Here is a 9,262-nt window from a genome sequence, read left to right as displayed (position 1 = left end):
GATGATATTTATTGGAGATTAATAGACATCACATTTCAGCCCTGAAACGGAGCCTTCATCAGGTCGGGTGCCACAACATAAAACAAGCAACTATATATACACTGATACAGTGAAAATGGCTGGTAAAATGGGGTCAAAGTGTTAGTCAATGGGTCAGACTTTAAGTTGTATAATAATTGAAAAACAACAAAAGTGTACATATGTTCATATGTAAGGTATCAAACACCAAGCAGTAGTTTAACCCCTTCCCGCCGCTGACATTTTTCGGATTTTCACTTTAGTTTTTTCCTCTCCACCTTCCAAAAGCCATAACTTTTACATTTTTACATCAAAATTGCCATATGAGGGCTTGTGTTTTTGCGGGACGATTTGTAGGTTTTCACGGCACCATTTACTGTACCATATAATGTATTGTGAAAATGGCAAAAAAATATTTGTGGGGGTGGAATAGGAAAAAAAACGATTCTTCTATCTTTTGGGGAGTTTTGGTTTGTACGGCGTCCAACGTGCTATAAAAAATGCATGATAAATTTATTGTGTGGGTCAATTCCAGCAATACCAAATGTACATCTTTTTTTTTAATGTTTTACTACTTTTACAAGGACAAAACTGATTGTCAAAAATGAAATTTGAGTTTTGTCGCCATATTCTGAGAGCCATAACCTTTTGATTTTTCCGTTGATTGAGCGATATGAGGGCTTATGTTTTGCCGGGCGAGCTGTAGTTTCTATTGGTACCATTTTGGGGTACATGAGACACCATTTTTTGTGGGAGATGAAGTGACCAAATTACAGTGATTCTGGCGGTTTTAATTTTTTATGGCGTTCACCGTGCGGACTAAATAATGATATATTGTAATAGATCAGACTTTTACGAACACGTAGATACCAGTTATGGGTTTTTTTTGTTCTTTTTTTTTTTTTTTGACTTTGTACTTGAGGGAAAATGGGAAAAAGTTTTTGTTTTTTAACTTTTAATATGTTTATTTTCTAAAAAAAAACAAAAACGTTATTTTACGGTTTTTCGCTTTCTTTTCTTTTTTTTTACTTGTTTCCCTAGGGGACTTGAACCAGCGATCATTGGATCACTTGCACGATATACTGCAATAGTAATGTATTGCAGTATATCGTGATACTGACAATCTCCTACGAACCCTTCAGAGAAGTACAAATAGGCCTGGGGGCCTTCATCAGTCTGCCATGCCACCCGGGTCGTGTCACGGGGGGGGGGGGGAATTGTAACATGACAGTGGACCGCCCCCCCCCCCCCCCCCGTTTCTAGTAATTTAAATGCCACGGTCAATGTTGACCGTGGGTTAAACTAGCGGGTTCACGCTAGTTACCCTGAAGTGTTGACTGTAACACACAGCTGACACGCTCACTCTATAGAGCGGGCTCAGCCTGTGAGTCTGCTCCATACTCCCTTACCCGACTTATTTCCGGTCCATATGAAAATGGCGCCGGATGTCGCTCGGCCAAAGACCTTCCTTTTGGACTGTGTGGGAGTGGCGCATGCGCCGTTCCCACACAGACGGCGTACACTATAGTGAATGGAACGGCTCCCGTTCGCATTCACTATGGGGATGTATGTGCCGTATTCCATCTCTGTATGTGTCGTTAATCGACACATACAGAGATGAATAAAAAAATGGCAGCCCCCATAGAGAAGTAAAAGAAAGAAAAAGTAAAACACAAATAAATAAAATTTTATTTTAATAACATACTAAAAGCAAAAACCTAAAAAAAAAATTTTTGGGTGACACCTTCCCTTTAACAAGCCTTTGTTGTTGATATTGCCTACATTGTTGGTTCTGATTGCTTTTTTATTGCTGATGTCATTCACATCTGTTTGTTTTTTCAAATTTATTGCCTTTTTTGGCGTTTTTTGCTTTGAACTCCTCCCCCAAATCCACATGTGCATATAAGATGTTTGTTTTGTAATGTTATTATCTTTTGGCATGATAAAGACACAGGTTCTGCGTTGAAACGCATTGCCATTGTTTGCAAACAAATCTTCTCACCATCATTATTACCTTGCCTATCCTTGCTATGTGGTCTGCCTCCATTGGAGCAACTCCACTGGTGTGAAGTATACAGATTGGGGCTGGGAGGTTTTGCCAAAAAATAGAATCTAGATTTTCTTCAACACCAGGGGCGATTTTCGATTTGAATCTCGATTTTCAGATTTTTGTTTACCAAACTGAAAAAAATACCAAGTCAGGGTGTATATGGTACATTGCCAGTATACATTGTACAGTATATATGGTGTGGTGCATATATGAGCAGCAGGACAACAGTGAGACCTGAGGTAAAATACACAAGGCTCCATTCTCATCACTTTTTCACTACGGTTAGCATGTACGCCTGGAAAGATCCAGACATACATGCTTAATGTGTCCTTATGTTACAATTAGCCTGGCGTAAATTATAATAAATTTGTTGGGCCGCGGTGGTCACGCTCTTTCCCAGAAGTCACTCCCCTTTCTACAGAAGTGTCGTGGGTGGCGCAAAAAGAGCAAGTTGCAATTTGGACAGCAAATTGTGAGTTTTAGGCCCTTTTGAGACTTTTCTAGTGTAGAAAGGTTGATAAATTACCCCAAAAGTCTGCATGTGATTTGACTGCTCTTTGGACATCACTTCTGTGGCAAGTCTCTTAGGCCTAATTCACACAACCCTGTTTGGTCCATGATATACGGACTGCATGCTGGCAGTATTTCCCGGACCGAAAACAGTGCAGGGACGAACGCTACTAGCATCATAGTTATGTAGATGCCAGGGGTCACTGCCTCGCTGCGGATAAACTGTCCCGTACTGTAAACATGTTTTCAGCATGGGACAGTAGTTCTGCGGGGAGGCAGAGACTTCTAGCGTCATACTTACCTATGATGCTAGGAGCCCTGCACTGTTTTCGGTCTGGGAAATGCGGCTGACATGCGGACCGTATATCACGGACCAAACACGCTTGTGTGAATTAGGCCTTAGGCTACATTCACACGAGCGTGATAGGCTTACGCTTGTAAAAAAACGTGCAGAAATCTGTCCATGTGTGTTTCGTCATTGCATCAGTGTGCTTTGCACGTGGCATGTGTTTTTCACTCCCTAGTAAAGCACCAATATAGGACATGCAGTAAGTTTCACGCAACGGAAACTTGCTGCGTGAAAACTCACGCATGTCTGAACAGCCCCATTGAAATCAATGGGTCCGTATGCTGTGCATGATTTCCACGCACAGCACACAGATGAATTTTATGCTTGTCTAAATGAGCCCTAGATTTATGACTGCTCTTTGGATATAACTTTTGTGGCTAGTAACTTAGATTTGTTACCAGCGGTAGAACCCCTGCTGTATTGTATATCACCAGCACTGATGCTACTCCACAGACACTGCTCTCTGCTTTATCATAACTGAAGATAACAAAAACCACTTAATTTACCCATTCAGTTTCTTCTGCATTTCAAGGCTTTAGAAGCTATAGGGTGGCCATAGCTTCTTGAGCCTTGAAATGCACCAGGAACTTAATGGGTTAAGAAGCTGCCTGGGAGAACGGAACTCTGTATAACACAAACCAGCAATCAAAAAAGTAGAAAAAATCCTCCAGCTCACCTGACACACTCCTGTGTGTCGTTGATAGCGCCCGGATCCTCGTGTCGGCACACGGAGTATCAAGTAGAAACAAAGGGAGAAGGTAGGATCCAGCGCTGAAGCGTTTAAAATGGAACAATTTTCCAAGTTTAATTGTTAAATTTCTAAAAGGAAAGTCCAGTGGTATGAAGTCCAGGGTGTATAAGAAATTGGAGGGAGGGTATCCTCTGTAAGCCTACGCGTTTCGGACAACGCTGTGTCCTTAGACTTGGCTGTGTTGAGTTTTGAATAGAGCGCGCTGTCATTTTATCATGTGAGGGTTGAGAACAGCTGATAGGGATGTGTTGATTGCGTGTCAACCTAATGTTTATTGTGGAACGCAACCTCATAGTTGGAAAATAAGTTAACACGGATTATGTCGATAAATGTGATGTTCATGCTGCTTTCTGCACAGGTATGTATCACGGACATGACATAGTTTAATGTGTATAAAATTGACCATTGTACATTTATATTCAAAACCAATGTGTTTATTAAATTGTCTGTTTTAGTAAAGTTTTGTTTGTTATGATTGCATTCCAGGACTCGTTCCGAAACGCGTAGGCTTACAGAGGATACCCTCCCTCCAATTTCTTATACACCCTGGACTTCATACCACTGGACTTTCCTTTTAGAAATTTAACAATTAAACTTGGAAAATTGTTCCATTTTAAACGCTTCAGCGCTGGATCCTACCTTCTCCCTTTGTTTCTACAAACCAGCAATCTCTGGACTACAGAGTTAGCAAAACCCAGTCCTCCTCACTGCTTTTCCTTTTCACTGTCGGCATTCATTGAAGTAGATGCGCTGTGCAGTGTGTCTGTGTCACGGTTTGTGGGTATGTGGATCCACTAGGCCGCACCAGAGTAGCGGGGAGGCACCTGGCCAAACAACAGAGCACCCCAGTAATACAAAGTCCAGCACTAGGGTCCCTCGATAGTCCAGACAGTGGCCACAGCTCTGGCACGGATAGAGGTGGGTGCAGCAGGTTACGCCAGACATGGCGGATAACAGCAGGTACCGCAGGTTGCGCCAGACGTGGCAGATCACACGGGACGTGGAAGATGACACAGGACGTGGCAAACGACAGCAGGTGCAGTAGACACGACTCCAACAATAGTAGGCACAGAAACAAGAACACAGCACGGGATACAGGTAACAGGGCACGGGTAACAACTGGAATGGAAAAACACTAAGGGACCATTTGCAAGACAGACTTGTTAAACACCAACAACGCTCAGGCAAGGATCAAAAGGGCAGGGACCTTCTTATAGTCAGTATAGTCACTACTCAGACAGTGTTACATCCTGCTGAGGGAGGAATGTCTGTGACAAAGTCCAATGCAATGTGCTGCCAGGGGGCATTGGGTACAGGCAGAGGTTGAAGCAGGCTGGCAGGCTTGGAGTGAGTAACCTTGTTAGTACACACAGCGTGCCCAGCCAGTTTAGAACTGTGTCGCCAGCGGAGAATTCTTCTCATGTCTGCCAACGAACAAAAGTCCTCCACGGAGTGATGTCTCTAACTGCAAAGGATTGGCAGTGACAATGCAGGACGGGTCTATGATACTTTGAAGGGACTCCACCGTGTCATCCGTCTCAACTGACCAGGACAGGGCATCGGCCCTCACATTCTAGTCAGCGGGACGGTAGTGGAGCACAAATTGGAAATGAGTGAAGACCAGCGACCACCTGGCTTGACAGAGTAATTCTCTAGAGTAAAGCTCTCACTTTCTCAGGATCCATCTTGAGACCTTGAATCGAGATGATGTAGCGCAGGAAGGGCAGAGAACTCTTCTCAAAGACGCACTTCTCCAGTTTGGCATATAAACGATTCTTCCTTAATCGTAGTAGAACTTGACGGACATGCCTCCGATGAGTCGTCGGATCTGGGGAGAAAATCAAAATATCATCGAGATAAACTACAACAAAGATATAGAGGAGGTCTCGGAAAATCTTAACGAATTCCTGTAAGACAGTGGGAGCGTTACACAGTCCGAATGGCATCACCTGGTATTCGTAGTGCCCGTCTCAGGTGTTGAACGCAGTATTCCATTCGTCCCCTTGACGGATTCGGCTCAAATTATAAGCCCCACACAAGTCTAGTTTAGAAAAAATACTGGATCCTCGTATACGGTCAAACAGTTCAGTTATAAGTGGCAATGGGTATTTGTTCTTGACCATGATCTGGTTGAGACCACGGTAGTCAATGCAGGGTCGGAGGGATCCGTCGGTCTTTTTAACTAAGAAGAACCCAGTCCCGGCCAGGGAGGAAGACTTGCGTATGAAACCCCTCTCCGAATTCTCCTTGAAATTGGCCGACATGGATAGAGACTCTGGTAAGGATATACCCGTCCACGGGGGAGAGAGGCATTAGGAACCAGTTCAATGGGGCAGTCATAAGTCTGATGTGGAGGCAGCGTCTCAGCCTCCCTTTTGCTGAAGACATCTGCAAACTGAGCGAAATGGGGGGCAGTCCCGCCAATGACTGAGGCAAAGGAGGCTGGACAGGATGAATCTGCAACAGACAACGACCGAGGCACTTGGAGCCCCATTGGAGAACCTCTCTAGAACTTCAGTCCGGGACTGGGGCATGCAGTCGAAGCCAAGGCAGGCCCAGCAGAACATGATTGATAACCTTGGGCAAAACAAGGAAAGAAATTAGTTCAGCATGAAAGATTCCAACCTGGAACTTCAACGGCTTGGTTTTATGTTCCTTTTTGATGAAGTTTGCAGTGGACCCGGAGTCTAGATAGGCAGACACCCGATACGTCCTCTCGCCGGATACTAGGGTCACAGGAATAGTCAACTTGGAACAGAATGCTTTATTTGGTACCGTTCCACCTAGGCTTGTCTCTCCAACCAATCCTAGGCACTGGGGTCTCTCTGGCCTCTGGGGACACAGACGCACAATATGGCCTCCGAGGCCGCAATACAGACAAAGTCCAGAAGTGCGTATGCGTTGTCTCTCCTGGGTAGACAATTTGACACGGTTCATCTGTATAGGATCCTCTGGTGGGATGACTGAGGAGGATAGTAAGGATTGCTGGAAAGTAGAATCTAGCCTAGGAAATCCTCTCTCCCGGAGAACCTCTTGAGTACGCTCCCGGATACTCATGTCAACCCGGATGGCAAGTAAAATTAGATCGTCCAGGGTAGGTGGCAGATCGTGAGCTGCCAGCTCGTCCTTAATCCCCGAAGACAGTCCCTGCCCGAATGTGGCCACCAAAGTCTCGTTGTTCCAGGTTAATTTAGCCAGGGTACGGAACTGAATGGCATACCCGCCCACGGAGAGGTCTCCCTGGTGTAGGGTCAGCAGGGATGCAGAAGCCGAAGAAACTCTCCCAGGTTCCTCAAAGATCGAGCGGAAAGTCCGTAAGAAACACTGCAAGTCACAAGTCTCTGTCCCTGATGTTCCCACAGAGGATTTGTCCATGCCAGGGCTTTGCCAGTAAGGAGAGAGATGATGAAGGCGATCCTGATGTCATCAGAAGAGAAGGCCCTGGCATGCAGTCTGAAGTGGATCTGGCACTGATTCAGAAATCCCCTGCAGGTCCTCGGGTCTCCGTCATAGCGTGGAGGTAGCGGCAAGAAGCACAGGGGATCGTCCCTGGTACAGACAGGAAGTGTAGTAGGAGGAACAGCAGGAATGGGTGCGGTGATGACTGTGGTAGGAGCAACCAGCCGATGGGCAATGGAGTTGGTCTTGCCGTGACTGGAGGTCTTGCATCTCAGCCAGCATGGCTTGTGTCGTCAAGGTCTCAGGTTGACCAGCAGGGTCGATGGCCTGAGCGTATTGTCACTGTTTCTGGGTATGTGGACCCACTAGGCCGCACCACTGTAGCGGGGAAGCAGCTGACCGAACAACAGGGGACCCCAGTAATACAAAATCACGCACTAGGGTACCTGGATAGTCCAGAAAGCGGTCGCAGCTCTGGAAAGGATGGAGGTGGGTGCAGCAGGTTACGCCAAACGTAGCGGATGACAGCAGGAGCTGCAGGTTGCGCTAGACGTGGCGAATCACACTGGACGTGGAAGATGACACTGGACGTGGCAAACGATAGCAGGTGCAGTAGACACGACTCCAACACTAGTAGGCACAGGAACAAGAACGCAGCACGGAATACAGGTAACAGGGCACGGGTAACAACTGGAATGAGAACACACTAAGGTACCATTTGCAAGACAGACTTGGGAAACCCGAACAACACTCAGGCAAGGATCAGAAGGGCAGGGACCTTCTTATAGTCCAGGAAATCATGTGAGTTGATGATGATGATTGTTTTCATGTGCGCACAATGGCCCTTTAAGACCTATGGGACACAGCGGACCAGAGCGGACGTGAGCGCTGGCATCTCCTAGGAAGGAGATGGGGACCAGCGCTCACTGATCCATGGCTGCAGGCGTCGGGAGGTGAGTAAACCCGACGGCCCGCGTCCATGGACGCTACAGTCTGCGCGTTTATAAGGCTCGTTTTTCTCTCTCCTGCTATGGGGGCGGGACCTGTAACGATTTCACGATTCTTGACAAAACCAGAATTGTGCTCATTTGAAATAGCAAATTAATCAAATTAATTTGATTAATCGCCCAGCCCTAGTAAAGATGTAGCCGAGTTTATCTTGCTGTAACAAGATTGTAACTTGCTGCAGCATGACTTCACACAACAAAAGCCATTGAAAAAGTCAAGTTACTGTCTTGCCACTGTGTGTTTAATGCGTTAAAAGTCAAGATCAAGATGGCTTCATCTATATAGGTGACATCATAACCGCTATAGAGCAGGATCTTTTTCCTCTGGCTGTGCTGTGTATGGGAGACATCATAGCAGCTCGTCTATACCCACTCTGGAGCTAAGCTCAGAGAAAACTGATAATTAGAGAGAGAGCCTGCAGAGAGGAAAACTAGGGATAAATGCAGAACACATTAGTCATATAGTGGCCAGAAATAGTGTTATTCCTCCTGTACACACAAATGACAGCCTGTCCTGAAAAGTCACCTGAAATGACAGGTACTCTTTAAGGGGAAGCTGTCACCAGCATTTCACCTATTAAACCAGCAATACCTTGTGGAAGTGGGTAAAAAAAATCATTTTTATGTAACCTATAATTATCGTCTTGGTCGGCTCTGTACCTTTAGCATTCAGTTTTTTCGTGTTCCTGCACTGTATGCAAATGAACATAAGAGACAAATTTTTGTTTGAAAAGAGTCATATCTTCATTCCTCAAGCCTTTCCGAGTTAACCCCGCGCCTTACTTTTGATTGAAGGCTCCTCGCTTCTCCCCCTTGCACCCATGAAATCTCACGCTTGTGCATCGATGTCCTCTTCTGGTGTGCGCACAAAGGGACACTGGATTATTACCATAAACGTCGCAAAATATTTGCAGACCGTTATTGACTTTTGGAGGAGGATTTTAGGAGAGGGGATATCGGCAATGAACATTTGACAGCAGCAGCCAATGATGGGTGAGTAGAGTTCAATAGGTGAAATGCTGGTGACATTTTCCCTTTAAAGAGGTTAACCAGGACTTTTCAAAATTTGCAGCAGGGGCAGGGGATGGTGTAAAGTAATAATCTATCATATACTCACCTTCTGAAGTGACCCCCATGCTCCAGCTCTGAGACCCCATTCTCCACGGCTCTGGTCCCAA

This window comes from Rhinoderma darwinii, chromosome 4 (genome assembly GCF_050947455.1).
Source record: "Rhinoderma darwinii isolate aRhiDar2 chromosome 4, aRhiDar2.hap1, whole genome shotgun sequence".
NCBI classification, from domain to species: Eukaryota; Metazoa; Chordata; class Amphibia; order Anura; family Rhinodermatidae; genus Rhinoderma; species Rhinoderma darwinii.
Note: the sequence above shows the minus strand (reverse complement) of the source record.